This window comes from Arvicanthis niloticus, chromosome 10 (genome assembly GCF_011762505.2).
Source record: "Arvicanthis niloticus isolate mArvNil1 chromosome 10, mArvNil1.pat.X, whole genome shotgun sequence".
In the NCBI taxonomy this organism is placed as follows: Eukaryota; Metazoa; Chordata; class Mammalia; order Rodentia; family Muridae; genus Arvicanthis; species Arvicanthis niloticus.
In genome coordinates, this window is record NC_047667.1 from 39,361,657 (window position 1) to 39,381,244 (window position 19,588).

Consider the following 19,588-nt stretch of genomic DNA (forward strand, 5'->3'; position numbering starts at 1 on the left):
ATGTTTCCATATTTCAGATACTGTAAACAGTACTTGAAAAATTATTCAGGCACAAGTACTGAGAACTTGACCACTTAAGACCTAATGGAAAATATTGCTACCATAGACAAACTAGCAAACAATTATTTTCTGGCTGTTTCTGAAAGGAAATTAGGCAATCTCAAAACAAGGTTTTAAAGCATTCTGAGTATTGGAATGTATAAGGCAATTTCTAAATTCTTCTTCATGTTTCAGCTCATCCACGCTTTTAACAATACTGAGTAGTAACCACTCTTCACTCTACTCTCTAGGTATGAAATTCAAAGAACACAACGGTTAAGTAAATAGGCCCCAAAACAACACTATCCAGATGAAAAATGACAGGGCTGCAACTTGGTCCCACACAGGGTTCTTTGCCACTTACCCATACTGATGTGCCTGCCAAGCTAGTGTGACTTAGCATAGCAAAGATCAATTTCCATGTCTGGAATCTACCGAATGGTAGGCATCCTCAGTACACTTCCCAGCATGTCCTGTGTGAGCTGCCAGGACAAGAAGAGGGGCTTTGGACTCTAGGACCAAGGAGCTGCTAGATGATCAGAGTGTCCTGTGTCTTTAGCTAGGAGATCATTAAGCAAGGTTGAGATTACAGGGCAAAGGTGGCTAGCTGGCTTGGGACAAGATGTCATCCCTACACTTCAACACTTTAAATACTTAAACTTGTTTTCCTTGGTCCTGAATAGTGATCGGTGAAAAATAGTTTCATCTTTTTCAAAATGCCACATGTTGATGGCAAGTTAAATCTAAACACAAGCAGTTAAATACTTTCAACAAGGTTGAAGCTATAACTGAGTCTGTGGTTGAACTCATGACTAGAATGCAGAAGGCCCTTTGGTCAGAACCCAATACAGCAAAACAAACAGATAAGTAAATAAATACAATTACTGCAGTTTGGGGTGGTGGTTTATTTCCTTCTTCCCCCCCACCCCCGTTCAGTTCTACAACCCCAATCTAAGTTCAATCCCTTTCACCCTAGATGTGGGCCCAGCCTTTTCAATATCTGATTTCACACAGTGGTTATACACAGGTCTTCCTGTTGGGGTCTTCTTGCTATAGCAGGGACATTTTATTGCTATGTTACTTTTCCTGGAGGATGCATGGAAACACCTAGTTGTGTAACAGAGAGGACAACCACAGGACAAAGAAACGATTTTATATACATCTAGCTGGTGAAACAGTGAGTTTATTTGTGTTACTTCACAGGAACATGGTTGACTCGGGCAGCTGCATTATCAAAAGACACAACACAAGCATGGTGACAACTCACAACACTTGTGTCTTAGAGTCTCTTGTGCTGGACCCAGGAAGCGACCTCACCAAAATCTTGTCTTCCCCACAATTGCCCACTGCTTGATGGGGCAAGCCTGTAAGTTGTCTGAGGTTCCTGTGTCTTAGAGATTTTTGGGGGGCTTTTTCCCCCCCTCTCCTTTTCAACCTATAAGAAGCCACTGCATAACTCTTATTATTCTTTAAGAGACTCTGGCTTATTGGAGAGTCTGAAGAAGTCTGCCTGAATTGCCAGTCAGGAACATCAATCCCCCCATAGTTCAGGCCCGACTTGTTTTTCCGGACTGATCTGAGTTCCTAGGGCCTACAGGTTCCCACCCATATTGTGTAGTTTTCTCTCTTTGAGGCATTTTGTGTGTCTTCTCTACCTCCACCACTCCTGTAGGACAGTCAAACACCTGCATGTCTTCAGTGCTACCTCTCAACCAATCCTCTTGCCTTGCCACTTGCTTACTGTGTGATCATTGGTAAGCCACCTTGACCTCTCTTAACTGTGAAACCAGTGTGTGTGTGTGTGTGTGTGTGTGTGTGTGTGTGTGTGTGTGTTGTAAGGTGTATTGTGTGTGAGCACTCGTGTGCGCACATAGAGAGAAGAGGAGAGAAAACACCAGATGTCCTTCTCTATCATTCTCTGCCTTACTCTCTTTAGACAAAGATCCTCACTCGACCTTGAGTTAGACTGGCAGACAGGCAGCCCTAGAGATCCTCGGGTCTCCACCTCTGGTTAAGGTACAGGCAACCACATGTGACTTGTGACTTTGAAGGTGGGTTCTGAGTGTTTAAATTCAAATCCTCCTGGTTGTGTATCAAGTACTCTTACCTACTGAGCTGTTGGTCTAGCCTCAACTCCTTCACCTGCAACAGAGAGAGCTAGACAAGGCCTGGCATTTACAGAGAAGACCCAGGTTTTTGTTAGGTTTGTTAGGTTTTAGTTCTTTGTGGTCTGGATTCAGTGCTGTATTTTTCCCTCCTCTGAACGGAGCTCTCCTTCCCTCACCTCTTCTGAAGGTTCTGAGGTGTATAAAAAAGACTAAAATCTGGTCTGTTTCTTGAACTAGCTGATCCCACATAAACTATTATAAAGCCTATATGGATTTTGTAAGTCATACTGTTCAGTAGCTTTTAACATATTTACACGACTCCACAATCACTACCTCTAACATTCTCACTCGTCCCCTGCACCCAGGAGGGTAGGCTTTCAACATCTGTGTATCCTCACAGACCTTTTTATTGTTTGATTTTTGAAGTTTCTGCTCCTGATGGATGCAAAATGTCATTTCACTCTGGTTTCACTTTGCATTTACATAATGACAATCACGATGTGCCTTTTCATCTGTTCCCCCTTTGGAAATCTGCCTATAGTTTTGTAGTGGCCATTTTGGTAGCCAGCACTAGGTAGGCTTCCTTTGGAATTTCCTACAAGCCTTTGCACAGAGCTAAGTGGAGAGAGTCCGATGTGTAATTGAACAAAGTTTTTTTTTTTCCTCATATCATCCAGGGGTACCCTTGAGCAAAGTAAACAAAACAAAGGAGAAGACAGAATAAAGAAAGCATGAAACTGGCACATGACTGTATAATCCCAGCACTTGGACTATCAAGAATTCAAAGTCATCCTTGGCTTCACAGAATTCAAGACCAGCCTGCACCACATGAGTGCCCGATTCAAACGAGTGAACAGCAACAAATAACAAAATAGCATGGGGGGAAGAATACAGCAAAATCTGCAAAAAAAAAAAAAATTAAAAAGGTGGAGAAACAGGAATGAGAGGAAATAAAGAAAAGAAGGAAGGAAGAACAGACTATATTTTGAGAGGATTCAAGTTATATGTTGAATAATATTTTTAGTTATTGAAATTTCCTGGCACTTTTACTAACAATCTCCTTTTTTGCATTTCTCCCTATGATTATTTTGGCAGAATCAGTTAGGAAATATTATTATTATCATTATCATTGACAGGGGCTTACTATGCATCCCTGGCTGGCCTGGAACTAATCTATATATAAACCAAGCCAGTCTCAAATTCACAGTAATCTGCCTGCCTGCCATTGCTTCCCAAGTGCTGGGATTAAAAGGTGCAGGCCACAATACCTTACCAAGGAAGTATTATTTTAAAATTAATTCTTTTTCAGTTTTTAAATAAGAAAAAAAAAGTTAAACACCAAAAAGCAATTTCTACCTCATGATGGTAGTTGGAGCACAAAAGCCCAATTTACCCAAGTTCCTTTGAAAATTCTCCTTTCAAAGGAATTAAAACAATAGGGGCAATTCAGCAAGAAACTCCAGAGCTGCTGCAGTACAGATGTGTTGTAGACATTATTTAATCCCGACCTGGGCTTTCTGCCTGGCCTTAGACCACTTAGTTCCCCGATAAAAAAACACACACAACCTTTATATTTACAATAAACCTTAAACAGCACAAAAGCTGGGCAGCTGCCTCTCCCCTATGCTGTTAGCATCTACTTTCCTATTGATAATCCCGACTTATTACTTACTATGTCTCATCTGGGCTGCTCTTAACTCTAATTGGCCAGCCCTCAGGGCCATGTTCTCTTGACTCCTAACCCCTGAAAGCTTCTCCTTCCTCCTCTCCTAGATCTTCTTCCTCCTCCTAGTTCTCCTCCAATCCCCCAAGCCCTCGAAACCTAAACCCCACCTATGTCTCTTCTGCCCAACTATTGGCTTCTCGGTATCTTTATTTACCAATCAGAAATAACTTGAGACAACCAGGTCTTTGGGGCCACACTTAGCATCACAAGACTAGACCTCGACACAGAAAACCTAAGAGATACTTGCTGGACCCTCTTTCAACGAAGCAGAACGCATTTACAAGAAAAGAATGGGAGCCCTAAATTCTGTACTTGCAAAAGGAAGACCGGAAGCAGGAGAAAGGTGTGTGCAGCGGACTCTCATCGGACAGCAGCTTAGAGGCTAGAGAGGTGGGAGCTACAGCAGCCAGATAGGTGGGAAGAGGCACTTACCAATCCCCTGAGAATGCACCAGCTACAAAACCCAGAGTGCCAGAGTGTAGATAGAGGGGCGTCACACTAAGATCACTGCTGAGGCGGACTGTTGAAAGAGCGTCTAGCCAGCTAAGCTCCCTCAGCAGCTTTTATGCAACAGCTGTTCAGCAGAGGGGGGGTCCCTACTGCCAGGACTGCCTGCCTCCCTTAGACATCCAGTTGGATTTCCAGGCAGGAACACCCCCTCATTTGATGAACCAGTCTCTTCTTTAGCCCTGAAGGATAACGCATGGTGTTCCAAGTAGGTTTATTTATTTTTTTTAATTGTAAGAAATAGAGGCTTAATCATCATGGCTTGAGTCAGAAGGAGCAAAAAGAATGACTGTTAAGAAGAAAATGAGAAACAGAAACTTTCTGGAAATGCAAGATCAGAAATCTCAGAACGGCCAGGCCTCACAGACACCAGCGCAAAAGGAGTCGGGAAGATCCAGTCCAGCACTGCTGGCTAGCGCCAGTCTGCCTCATTGCCACACGGTGCCACACCAAGTACTACACTGTATGTGAGATTTCAAAAACACTCTGATGTATACAAAGGAATAAACATCATTCACAAAATTTAAATACTTCATTGGCTATAAAAATTCCTTTTGCAACATAGCACATGGTAGCTCACAACTGCGCCCCCACCCCCACCCACTTACGTGGTAAAGTAGACTTGTGAATGCATTTCCTCACGTAGACAACCTGAGTCGGCTTGGTTATCTGATGCAACAGAACTAGGAATGTAGAACAGAAGAATTCGCAGCAGCTCCCTGTGTGAAAGGTGAAGAGGAAAGGGTGGATGTGGTGATTATCCGGACAAGCTGCCAACAACTGTAAAATAGCTTAGGTTAGGTGCTTACTTGGAGCAGAACCTAAAATTGAAATCCAGTTGGATGATGAGATATTTAAAAGTGAAAAGTAAAGCCCACTTCTGTTTTTATTTCAGTAGAAAACCAAACACAGGAGAAATCTTTATAATACAAAACCAGGCAAGCATTATCTAAGCAGGAAGCAGGAATGAAAGAAAGCTGTTAGTTTTGAAACAGTTCTGTGTCAGGTAACACCACAATAAGTGACACACTGGGTAATATTTGTAATATAATTGATGAACAAATTATAGTTTTCTTAATACATAAAGCGTCCTGCAAGTAAAAAGATACTATTCAACAGGAAATTGCTCAAAGATAAGAAGAAATAACTCAAAATGAAGGAAAATAGATTACTAATAATATAAATGAAAAAGTTCAATTTTACTAATAATTAAAATGGGATTTTTTTTCCCTCTTTATTTAGGAATGATTTTTTAAAAATTATTATCTGTGGAGCTGACAAAAGTTTAGAATAGATACTCTTGTCTTGTTGATAAATTGATTGGTAAGTAAATTGATGAGCATGTAACCAGAAGCACTAGAAGGGCTGTACCCTCACCTTTACCAGTCACTCATTTTGTAGGAACTTACCATAAGGAAGTAACCAAACGTCTTCACTACAGCGTACTAGTGTACAGGCTCAAGGATGATAGGAAATGTTTGTCACTATACTATAGTAGTGTGGGAATTGTTCATTTCGTAGAATCACAAGTATAACAAAGATAAATTTGATCCAGGCTAGAGCACTGGCTCAGTGGCTAACAGCTCTTACTGTTCTTGCAGAGAGCCTGGATTTGGTTCCCAGACCCTTATGGTGGCTCAGAACCACAACAACTCCAGTATCAGGAAGTTCAAAGCCCTCTTTGACAGGTTTCAGGCACATATATACATGCAGGCAAAACACTCTCATCCATAAAACATAAATAAATAAATAAATCTTTAAAAACCTAATAAAGTTAATTAAATTATAGATTCATGTGCTTTGAAAAAAACAATAAAATACAAATAATGGCTACTTCTAAACTGCAGGGTGTGAGTGATTGCTTTAAAGATATATATTGCCAGACAAGATTGATCTTGTTCAGGGTGACCTTCCTGTGGACCTGAACAGGTCCCTCAAAATCAGTTGAGCAAAGCTCATATGAACTCACAGAGACTTCAGCAACAAACACAGGGCCTACGTGGTCTTCATCAGGTCCTCTGTGTATATACTATGGGGTTCAGTTTAGTGTTCTGATGGGACTCCTGAGTGTGTGTGTGAGTGGGTCTCTGACTCTTGTGCTTTCTGTGGGTTTGCCTTGTCCAACTTTGATGTGGTGGGCTTGGTTTTAGCTTATTATATTGTATTTTTTATGCTTTGCTGTCATCCCTTACAAGCTTACCCCTTTCTAATGAGAGGTAGAAAGGGAATGGATCTGGATGGGAGGGGAGGAGGGGAATTGGGAGGAGTAGGGGGGGAACTGTCAGCAGGATGTATTGTATGAGAAAGTAATTTATTTTCAATGAAAGGGGAAAAGTATATATATAAATATTAATATATTTAATTATATAATACAATTACTATATTAATAATATATCAACATATTGCATGCATATATAAAAAATATATTATACATAATATTATATAATATATTAATATATAACAGATATATTTATACATATAATATATTATATAAAGATACGTTTATATATTATATAATATTATATGTATATAAATATTATCTATTTTATATATTGCATATATATTTATATAATTATATATAAATATAATATATGGAAATAGATAAGTTTATATTTATATAAATGTAATATACATAAGTATATAAAATATAATGTACATTTATATAATTATGTAATATATGTATATATAAAATATTGGGCTGAGGAGATGGGTCATTGTTTGCCACAAAAGCAAAGCTGATGATTACTTCAATCACTAGAAAGTAGGTAATGACAGAAAGAAAGAACTGACTCCATAAAGTTGTTCTCTGACTGTGTTGGTTTACATATGCTTGGCCCAGGGAGTGCCACTGTTAGGAGGTATGGCCTAGTTGGAGTAGATGCGGCCTTGCTGGAAGAAATGTGCCATTGTGGGTGTGGGCTTTAAGACTGGCATCCTAGCACCCTGGAAGCCAGTCTTCTCCTGTTTGCCTTCAGAACAAGATGTAGAACTCTCAGCTCCTCCTGCACCATGCCTGCCTGAATGCTGCCATGTTCCTGCCTTGATGATAATGGACTGAACCTCTGAACCTGTAAGCCAGCCCCAATTAAATGTTGTTCTTACAAGAGTTGCTTTGGTCATGGTATCTGTTCACAGCAGTAAAGCCCTAACTAAAACACCGAGTCTCTCTCTCTCTCTCTCTCTCTCACCCTGAAACGTTTATTATCTTGAGCCAACTGTAGTAATACATAACTGTCATCATAGTTCTTGGAGGCTGAGCCAGGAAGATTATAAGGCTAGCCTGTGCTACACAGCAAGTTTGAGGCCAGCCTGAGCTACATAGTAATATCATTTCTTCATGTGTCTGCTTCTCCTTTAGTTTTCAGAGCTTCTTCTACAAAGCAAATATTTCACTTCTGTGCTCACAGGACATGTTACTGAGAGACGAACCCACCTAACAATCTTTCCCTGGAAACAGAGAAGTATAACAAGTCTGGAAGTGGAAGTGACCTTTAAGATTTTCATTTCAAACCCCTATTAGGCTCACTGGAAGCTAACCCAGCACTTCAATTTACACTGTAGTTAATTACATACTGTGGTTGTTCTTTTTCTTTAAGTATATGAGAGAAAAGGGTGGTTATTTTAGGTCTCTGATCTCTTGCCAGTAATATACTGGCCATGCTTTTTCTAAATTGCCTAACTAGCCTATGTGTCATTAGGGCTGCCTTCTGTGGTATGCAGGCAGACCTCTACTAGGGAGAAGCAATGATCAAGGACCTAGTGACTGCTCTTCCTGACACACTACTAGACTCACACAAAGCACCACTACCCAGCCATTGCTCCCAGTTGGCAACTATGTACAGCTGTGTCTACTAAGACCCTCTCGTGTAAGACAAGGTGGTTTAAATGAGAATGGACCCATAGGCTTATCCAACTGAATGTTTGGTTTCTAGTTGGTAGTCTGTTTGGAAAGAATTAGGAGATGTGGCTGGCTGGAGAAGATATGTCATTGGAGGTGGACTTTGAGGTTTTAAAAGCCAACAACAACAGATTCATTCTCTCTCTCTGTCTCTGTCTCTCTCATGAGAGTGTTGGAGTACATCGTGTGAAGATGTGTCTATATTGCCAATTGTTGGTTGCTGCACGGGCAGAGAGCTAAGTACTGACCGGATCCTGGTATTGTTCCCATGGCCCATCACTGGCCTAGTGTTTTATAAACATTCATCATCCTTACTTGCTGACTGGCTTTTATAAAAAGCTCACAGCCGATAGCTAGGCAGGAAATGAGAGCAGAACTTCCAGGCAGAGAAAGGGTCTCTGGGAGAAAAAGTCAGAAGAAGGGAGATTCACCAGCTGGACACGGAGGTGGGCAGAGGTCACCATCAGCAAAGACGGAGCTGGTAGTGCTAGAATAGGATAAATTCAGACTGAGCTAGCTCAATGTCAGAACAGCTAAAGACCGAAGCTATAATAAAAATGAGTAAGTCTCTGTGTCATTATTTAACCTCTGGCAGGTCCAGAAAGTCCCTCTGTAAAAGATAAACTTCATTTAGGTTGTTAATGGTAAACCAAGGGGATGTTTTGCTGAGTTGTCCGAGGCCAGGGGTACTAGTCCCTTCACTTAGCCCCATCTTCATCTTTCCCATTAGAACCTGCTCTTCTCAAAGGTCCCCACTTACCCCCAGTCCCTCAGGTCAGTCCTGTTATCTCTTCATAATTATCCAAAGTTACTAGCACTTCCTCCTCCCTTTGTTCACCAGTTTCCTCTCCAGTCTCCTACACTCAATTCCTGTTTACTTTTACCTTCCTTCTAAGTAAGTTGCTGTGAGGCTCTTTCTCGACAACATTCCCCTCAGGAGACCTCAGAAGTAAACAAAGCATACAAAGCCCAGAAGTAACTGAAATTTACAGGGCTCAGTGAGCTCCAGATTTTCAAGGCTCTTCCCCAAGGTTATACAAAACAGTAGCAATTGCATCGGTGAGGAGGCTCTTCACTATGCAGAACGGCCAGGGGCTTGATGCAAGCAGTCATCCATGCAGGTCTCTTTCATAGCTTGTATATTATTATCTCCTGCCTAGAGTTATGATGGATTCAACCTATCTCTGCCTTTGGCATTGTCCTATTTGAATTCACTCTCCACACACTGGCCAGAAAGTATCCCTGTTGTTGGAATTTCAAACCTCAATAAGCCTGTTTTTAAAAACACAATCTAGTTATAATCATAATCTATATTCCTAGATTGGGCAGATCTAACACTATACTAACTTATTCCTCAGCTATAAGACCCTTTGCTACTTGCAGTTTCTACTGACCATATGGTTCTGCTCCATCATGGCCTCTTCCTCCTCCTCCTCTTCCTCTTTCTCCTCTTCCTCTTCTGTTTCCTCCTTTTTCCTCCTCCTCTTCCTCCTCTTCCTCCCCTCCTCTTCCTCCTCTTCCTCCCCTCCTCTTCTCTCTTCCCTCTTCAGTTTCCTCTCTCTCCACCTGCCTTCCTCTCCAAGACCTCCTGTCTCCACCTTTTCCTTCCACAGACCAATCACAGGCTGTAGCCTCTATTGACCAGTTAAAATGGGGAAAAGGTTCACATAGATCACCTGAGTATGACTGCTGGGGTGGGGGGAACCCCTCTTGAGGAAGCAGAATTAACATCAGAATACAAACAACATCAGGGCACCCCACAACAATCTCTTAACATCTTAAAACTATTTACTGACTTTTTTGTATATGAAAAGATATTGTCATCAAAATGTAAAGATGACCAAGGAAATGGAAGAAAATATTTTCAAATCATGAATCTGGTAAGCATTAATATCCAGAAATATAAAGAGTACTTACAACTCAACCCCAAACAGACAAACAAACAAAAAAAAACCCAAGCAAACCAAAACCAACCTAACTTAAAACAAGGCAAAGGAATTAAATAGACATTTCTCCAAAGAAGACATTCAAGAGACCATTAACACATGGAAAAATTACCAACATCACCTAACCATTAGAGAAATGAAGATCTGAAGCACAGTGATGAGCCAGAAAGACAGCTTAACAGGTAAAGTGTTTGCTTCCACATGGTAGAAGTTAAAACTGACAAGTTACCCACTGTCCTCCATGTATGAGTATACCCCCCCCATTAAATGTTAAAAAAAAAAAAAGCACCACACAGTAGGATGCCACTTTAACCCTACTAGGATGGCTACTATTAACTACCACTCCCCAACAGAAAGTAAGAAATTTTGTCAAGGACATGGAAAATTGGAAAGGTGCATCCCTTTTGGCAACACAAAAAAGCATAGTTAGTTGCTATGGAAAACAGTTTGCTCCTCACAAAGTTAAATATAGAACTACTGTACAGCCTGTCAGTTCCACTTCAGAAGTTAGAAGCAGGGACTTGAACAGGTAGCTACACACCGCTGTTCATGGCTGCAGTATTTACAGGAGCCAAAAGGCAAAAGCAACCCTGACAACCACCGGCAGATGACTGTATCAACACAGGGTGGTGTATACCCACGGCACAAAAGAACACTACATCTTTAAGCTACACAAGGTTGAAGCTCAACAATTTCATGCGAGGTGAAACAAATACTGAATGATTCTGTTCACACAAGGCACCTAGAGGAGGGATGGGGTAACTGGGTGGATTATTTAGTTAGCACAGCATCTGTGGTGATAAGAAAGTTCTGCAAATGGGTAGTGAGTGGTGCAGGTTGTGTAATGCGATGGATACACTTAATGCCACTGAATTACATACTAAAAGAATTACTAAGATGATAAGTTTTGTTATGTATATTTTCTCACAATAAACATAGAACACTGCCAAAGGGATACAATAAAGACTGCTTAGTGTGGCCAGTAAGAGTTTTCATGATCGCGGGGTCTAGGGAGATTTCTCAGTAGTTCAAACACTTGCTTCACAAACAAGAGCACTAGAGTTTGAATAGGATCCCCAGATCCCATGTAAATGCCAGGCGGGTATGGCACACTGCCTGCAATGCCAGCCGCAGACAGCAGAGACCAGATTACTGAAGAAGCTGCCTTAGAAGGATAAGGTGGGAGAGTGATTTGGGAGAATTTCTGTCATCAACCTTGGGCCTCCACACAAACCCACATACCTGTGTCACACACATACCTGTGTCATACACATACCTGTGTCACACACCGTTAGAAACACACACACACACAAAGCAATGTTGGAGACTACAAGATCCCCTCCCTGCCAGTCCCTGAAGCTCCATCTCCACACATTTCCTGCCATGCAAAGCCCTGAGCTCTCCTTCTTGTGCTATGGGGTTCCAGACCTCTCCTCCCTTCTACTCTCAGTTTAGACTTGGTTCACGGGAAGAATCTCTTCTTTATGCTAGACAGAATGCCCTTTGCTTGTGTTCTGCATCTCACTAAGGCCAGCTCCTACTCATCTCTTGGAATGGGACCTTTCAGTAGCCCCCATGAAATCCCCCTGGCCTCTGGCAGGGTTGTTTCTCTGCAGGCAGCATCATCCCTCAATGCTCCTGAGTCTTGAGGTGTTCTTCTCTGCCAATGGTAACTGCTAGGTTGTCTGATCATCTGTCTGATCATCTGTCACTAGCTTGAGGCATTCTCAAGGGACACCATGGTGTTGGGTTTCAGAGCCAGGACAAGAGGCTGAGGTGCATATTTAAACATGCCAAAGTGGACCTGGCCTCCAGGTTCTCCCAGCATCCCTCAGTCCCTACTTGTTAAAAGGTATGGCTGACACACCCAGCCCTCTAGCTGAATTTTTGAGCCCAGGGCCTGGGCTTCCTCTCACCCAGAGGCTCTTCACTATGTAATCCAGACATTTGGCTCTCTCCTTCTCACCCCCTCCCATCACCCGCCATTGCCCTCATCCTCACCCCTTGTCTGATTGATGACTTTTCTGACCCCTCCTGTGAGGTTGGTGAACTTGAGAGCTTCCCCCAATAAACCTGCTTTTATACTTTAATTTAGCTTGAATTGGCTCATTTCGTCAGCAGAGAAAACCTATCACACGGTACCTCAGCACAGGCTGGGGTTAAAGGCCCACTCAGAATCTGCTGCTCGATGAATATATATGTATCACTGTTTTTTAAAATGTTGACATAGGAAGAAGTGACCATTTTGAAAATTGGGAAATAAAAGAAGAATTTACTGTAGTTTTCTTCCTAAAGGCACAGTGGTTTTATTCCCAGTAGTTATGAATATTTGAAGGCAACTCAAACGTTTTTGATTTCAGTTCTGGCTAGCTGGTTCCTTTTGGCTTCAAAGATATACTATGGACAATGGTTACAGTGCAGGTACGGTTTAGTCTTGTCCGCTACAGTTTCATGCTTTGGAAGCCTGAGCCTCATGTTATGATGTGTGAGACATGGGAAGAACCTTTAGCAGCTGGGGCTTAAAGCATGGTAATTGAGTCATTGGAGGGAGAGCTCATGAGACAAACCAGCATAGTTATAACGGGAGCCTGGCTGGTTTTCACAGAGTGAGTTATGACATCAAGAACAAGCCTTAGCTTTTCCAGCATGTTGCCGTGTGTCTCCACAGGGTCTCTTCCTCTCTCATTCTTGCCATTGTGATGCCATTTACGCTGGTAAACTGAGTCCCAACAGAAGCCACTGGAGTGCTCTTCAACCTCAGGACTGTGAATTAAACAAACTCCTCTGTGTCACCCAGCTTTGAAAGGAGATGAATACAAAGGCATTCTCCATCACTTAATGCTTTTGGTTTTCAAGAGAAAGAGTACTGTTTTCGTTGTATAAAAAAAAAAAGAAAATGTAAAAGAGAATACTGACAAGAGAGAGAGAAAGAAAGAGAGAGAGAGAGAGAGAGAGAGAGATTCTTAATAAGCTCCTGAAAATGTGGTTCTTCAGAAAGGGATATTTCACATACAGCATATATCATTCCTCTGCCTACTGCCATTCCATGCTAACTCCTAGCAGCCAACATTGACCTTTCTAAAGTAAATCATGATGTTACCCACTAGTGTTGTGCTCTGGCCTCCCCATAACCATCAAATGTTTACCTTCTGACAAAGTCATTCTTAAGCATAAACTCCCAGGAAAATATAACACCCATCAAACAATCAGTATAAAATCCTCCGAATACTGTTACACCAGGCACTGTCCCGACTATGCTATTTATGTCTTGTGTACAAGCTTATTAGGACTGTCTTAAGAAAACACCACAAAAAGAGTTACTTAAGCACCAGAAACCCATTACCTCACAATTCTAGAGGCTGGATAAATGTCTGGCAGGTTGTCTCCTTCTGAGACCTGTCCCATGCAGGCCACTTTCCTAGCATCTGGAGGGGTCAGGAATGTCACTCTGATGTTTGCCTTAATTTCCCCATGTATTCTCTATGTGTACTGGTCTGCCTTCTAAATTTTCCACTTCAACCAGGACACCAATCATAGTCTAGTAGGATGTGTGGGTACCTCATTACATCTGCAATACCCTCATTTCCAAAAGTCACAGTATGATATATGGAGGAGTATGATATATACAGTATATCATGATATACACAGTATGATATACGGAGGAGTTGAACTTCAACATGTGAATTTGGAAGGAGCCACAGTTCAACCTACAACAGTGCCTTACTTAATCCCCAACATTCCATGGAGAAATTTGACACCCCTGTTGTTTCCAGGAGGAAACTGAGGCTCAGTTAGGCAGTGCCTGCACCTTGGAAAAGCTGGGGTGCAAACTGGGGTCTATCTGATTCCAGGTCCTGGTATAAGCAAAATATCTTTATTTACAGTATCTGCCTTATTTCTTCTAGGCTTAGTAAATATCTGTCAACTAAAGAAGTCTGGACCTTTTCACTATTAAATGTTGATTTAGTTCCATTTCAAAACATTTACTGAGTGTCTGCTACTGGAAGTGTTTTAGGCCACGAGATTCAAAGACGACCTGAAACATGGGCCATGTCTTTTTTTTTTTTTTTTTTTATTGGATATTTTATGGACCACGTCTTAAGATACTTAAAATGTGATGTAAAAAAAAAAAAAAAAAACAAACAAACCAGATATATAAGCAAGTCACTATTTCATAAGGAACATTAAGTGTTGCTCAAGGAGTCCAGCAGTGCTTTTGCAGCGGGATTAATACCAAACTTGGTATCAGTTATTCAGCCAATAGTGTTTGCATCTTTACATGGATGGCCAAGGGCTATAAGAAGCGTATTTAATAGGCATGTTTGCTTGGTTCTAGCATGTGCTCCTCTTTTGTTGAACTCCTGAGGATGTTCTGTCTAAAAAGGGATTCATTTAAAAAATCAGAGTCTGCTTCAGAGAATCCTGGTCTCCAGTGACACACCTTTCTCTCTCTTGAGGTCCTTCATTCTTTCTCAGTGTTTCCTGTGACATCTAGTCCTAGCATGAAGCAGCCTCCCTTATAGATAATGATGTTTCCATCTGAAAGGAAGAGGTCATACTCTCCTGTGCCCACACTCATCCCCAGTCCCAGAAATCTATCTTTCTAAGGGATAGAAAAAAAGGGTACCTAGGAGGTAATCCAAGCCAATTTCTTTTTGCTGGCTACCATAGTCAGTCTGCTAGATGAGACATTTCTCTTTATAGCACTTACTTGTAAAGCAGTCTTATGTTTAGATTTGGCCCATCCCTTTGAAGTTTCTCTATAAACTTGTAACTGTAGAACTAGTATAACTGGCCACCGCTCTCAAAAGGTATGCTTGTGTTCACACTCATATGCATGCACACATATGTGTATATGTACACACAGACACACATTCTGCAATGATGAAATTCTTAGAGCTTCAGAGAAAAATCTTCTTGAAGACATAAGAATGTCTGCCTTAAACATCTCCATGGCATCCAATCACTTAGTTCAAAACTGTCCACGGAGAACAAGCGAGAGAAAAGGAAGGAGTCACTGTGCTCTTCATTCTGGTTTTTAACTAGATATGGGGAGAAGATGCCAGCTAGTGCTCAGGGTTCTGACTCCAAGATAGAACCAGAAATATGTCCAAGTGCTCCAGCTCCTCTTTGCCCTTTGATCTGCAAGAAGAGTCCACTGTGTATTCATTTGACGGTTACCAGATTCCTATGACATGCAAAGCACCCAGCATGTAGAGCAGCCTTCAGGCAGCTCAGACTGTGGCCATGGTAAAAACAATGTAAAGAGTGATACACATAAACAGATCTTTAAAATGCCAGAAGCCACATGGTGTGGCCAGTGCACTGTGCCAGTGTCTGACATAGGTCTGGACTACAAAGCTAAGAACTTCAGTGGGACATAGCCTTGTGATGGAGAGAACTCATGTTAAAAGAGGCACGAACTGAGCTTTTAAAAGATCCGTCTCCCAACAGAACTCAACCCCTCAGTGCTAAGAGCCACATCCTTGATAGTCTTACCAACAGGACTCTTTCATTCCTGGTTATCTGTCTAAGAGTCCCTTGGATGCTAGAATTCCTGGTACTCAGTCTGTCTGTCGAAGACTTAACCCTTGTACCCAGGGAGTTTCTCAGACTTTTGACCTTGAACTGAAAGTTACAGCCCCAGCTTTCTGGACACTGTAGCTTGCTGGTGGAAGATTGGTGGATTTCCTGGACTCTATAAGTTGTACTAGCCAAATGGTATATGTAATTGATCTTATTTCTATAGCAAATCCCAATTAACATACTGTCTATGTGTCATGTCAGCTTTCAGCTCCAGACATATTCCACTGAAAGACTGGTGCCCAGTAGCACATCTTTACACAACTCCATGTTGTGGCTTAAGATATAACTCAGTGACAGAGGACTTACTACTCTAGACACAATTCCCAACAATGAAAAGAAAGAATAAAGGGGGAAAGAAAGAAAGAAGGAAGGAAGGCTCTTTGTTTGCATCCCATTGAATAACAAAGACCTTTCCAAGCCCGGCAGTGGTAGCCCACGCCTTTAATCTCAGCACTTGGGAGGCAGAGGCAGGAGGATTTTTGAGATTGAGGCCAGCCTGGTCTACAAAGTGAGTTCCAGGACAGCCAGGGCTATACAGAGAAACCCTGTCTCGAAAAACCAAAACAGACAAAGACCTTTCCAGAAGCTCTTCTTACACACTTCCTCTGAGGTTTCATTGGCCAGAATTGTGGTTCCCTTCTTATTCCAAACACTGGCCACAACAGTGGAATTATCACAATTTGTGTCACCACAGGAACCAACTGGAAAGAAGGCCAGAGTTCCCCCAAGAACATGGCTGTCTGGTTCCTGAGCAAACGGAATGTTTATAACAAAGAAGGCAGAGCAGTGGGCAGTGGCCAGAGGGGATGAAAATAAAGGAGGAAGCATCCAGTGAGCCTGCCGCAGAGAAGACAGAACACAGAAGCACCTCCAGGCCAGGAACAATTCCAGTCAAAGATCCTACACCCATGACCACAGGGCCTGACCTTACAGGGTGAGCTTCTCTTACAGGAATGAGTTTTGCTGATCTTTAGGATAGCGGCTGGGGACACTCTGTGCTGTACATCCTGTTGGTTCATATTACAGCACCTTGACCTGAAGCCAAATTATGCATAAGAGTTCTAAATTGGTTTATAGCTAGAGCCGACTCTCTGATGTCATTTGTCAACTGTGACACTCTACAATTATCTTGCCGGTATAAAACCATGCAGACGCTTCTCCACATAATACATAATACATACAGGAAAACAGGGTTTTTGAAACAAGAGCGAAACATGGCACAGTGGACTCATTGAGCAGTAGTGGAATAATGGACCAAGCCCACTGTGGTGAGGCCTGGGGTCGAGAAGGATAATTTTCAGATTTCACCTCAGGAAATTGGGGAAGAGAACTTGAGTGGTTCTTCTAGAGTGATTCTTTTTGCAAGACTGAAATTGTGGGCTACTTTGAAATGAAAAGGATTCTTTTTCATATGCAAATTATTCAAATGTAGCTAGGTATCATACACTTTTGGGGGGCATTCACATTATACTCTATATAGGGGGTTGACTTTGGATTTTTTGGGGGGTGTGGGGTGTGGATGGGGCTGTCCTGGGCTGAGCCTGGGCCCCCAGGCGCCTGTGTCCATGGCCAAAAGAGAGAGAGATGGGAGTGCAAAAATCCTACAGCTCCTGGGATTCCCAGGCCGTCTCCCATCCAAGTACTAACCAGGCCCAATCCTGCTTAGCTTCCAAGATCAGATGCGATCAGGCTCGTTCAGGGTGGTATGGCTATAGTTGACTTTGGATTTTTGATCCCCACCTTCTCAATGCTCACCACTTCTAGTTTATATGCAGCGAGAGACTGAACCCCGAGCTTCATGCATGCTAAACACACACCACACCAGGAGTCTGCCAATCAGCTTTGATATCCACTTATTCTGTGCCAGTTTCTCTCCACCATGTCATGGTGCTTATAATTCAATAGGAACTCAGAGTGCTTTCGATAATTAGTAAGAGCGTCCTTGGTTCATAACCTGGGTGCCGAGATTACCGGTGTGTCTCACCACATTGCAACTGAGCTCCACTCTCAGCCTTCAATTAATACAACTTTAAAATGTGCCGTTTGTCTAATATTTTGCTTTATATGTAGCTGTTGTGCTTGTCTTCTGATTAACTGTTTGTAGGGAGATCCCTTCAAGAAACATCAAAACAAGACTCTGAAGTACTGCATACCTTTGGCAACATTATCAGTACTAAATTTTTTGTTTTCTGTTTTTTCAGATGTGAAGGCTGTCTCCTGGGTTTATATAGCCATTACAACAGAAGCTGCAAACAGAATCACCTGCAGCATTTTAAACTGCATCATGCTTTGGTCCCACACCCAGAATTTCTGACTCAGTATTCAAGGAAGTTTGGGTCCTGACGTGCTTTTAAAGCTCTTTCAGTGAGTCTGATAGTCAGGCAAGCTTGACAACAGGCCTTCAACTCACCTGGCGTGGGGCAGGCTGTTAGGCATAAAGTCCGGAGTTTCTGATTCAGTAGGCAGAAAGGAGAAAGGGATGGTAGGAATGTGCATTATTAATGAGCAAGCTCCTTGCTGCTGGTAGGGGACCATCACTGCTTGACAGTGGGGTCAGCCAACTAGAGGGTATAGGTTTGAGCCAACTGGAGACCTATTTTTTTTACAGCATCTATGCTAAGAATCACTTTACATCTTAAAAGGTTTGTAATGAAAGAAAAACAACAACACACAACAGAGACGGGAGGCTCTTAAAACAAAACAGACAATACCTGACCTTTTACAGAACATATTTATTGATTGCTGCTCTAGAGCGCCAAAGGGGTTGATGGGGGGCGGGGGGAATAAAACAGGAAACTTATAGAAAAAGAAAAAAAATACTGGTGGGAAAATTTTTCTTCTTACAAGCATAGGGCGAACTCCAATCATAGATGAGAGATTATTAATCCCTCTGTGGTGTCAGGAGAACGACATTGTTTCATTCAGTCTTGACCAGCACAGCTAAGAGATTAAGAAACTGAGGTTCAAGAGGAATTAACTTGCCAGTATAGAGAGCTAAGATAGGACTCAAATTCGAAGATGTCCAACAATCACCCAATGCAGTGGTGGTTTGCATGAGAGTGTCTCCCACAGGCTCCTGTGTTTGAACACTTCCTTCTCAGTTGGTGGCACTGTTTGAGAAGGTTATAGGGAGGTGTGGACTTGTAGGAGGAAGTGTGTCACTGAGGGTGGGCTCTGAGTGTTAAAACCCAGAACCACTTCTGGTTCGCTCTGGGCTTTGAAGATGTGAGCTCCCAGCCTCCTGCTCTTGACACCATGCCTGCAGCCTTGACTTCTGCCATTAAAGATTCTGATCCCACTGAAACAGTGAGCCCAAGTAAACTCTTCCTTCTGTACTTTGTCTTGGTCATGATGTTTTTAGCATAGCAACAGAAAAAAAATGACTAATACAACTTATGACTAATGACTAATGTCCTAGAAAGGCTTAACATTCTGTTTAGGAGACATTCATTCCCAGAGAGACTATAAAAATTTAGTGAGTATCTATCTAAAAAATATAGTCCCCCTCACCTCCACCCCAGTGGTTTAGTTCCATTAAAATGATTACATTTTACACACTTTGCTTGACCACTATATGCTACAAAATCATATACAATATCATTCCTGTCCTCACAAGACTTTTTAAGTCTGGTAAAATAAGCAGATGTGGGAAGAAGTCCATTCCAAGCTAAGCAGGAGCTTACAGGCAGGGAGTGGTCAGACAAAGCTTCACAGAGACCCTAAGGGACTCCAGCTCTCCAGGCAGAGTTCACAGGAAGTACTAACACTCCAAGGAATG

General features: G+C 42.0%; 1 pseudogene; it reads right to left on the reverse strand.

Annotated features, from left to right (window-relative positions):
* Positions 1-17,408: 17,408 nt before the first annotated feature.
* On the reverse strand, positions 17,409-17,527 carry LOC117716688 (5S ribosomal RNA; annotated as a pseudogene).
* Between the last annotated feature and the right edge of the window lie 2,061 nt (positions 17,528-19,588).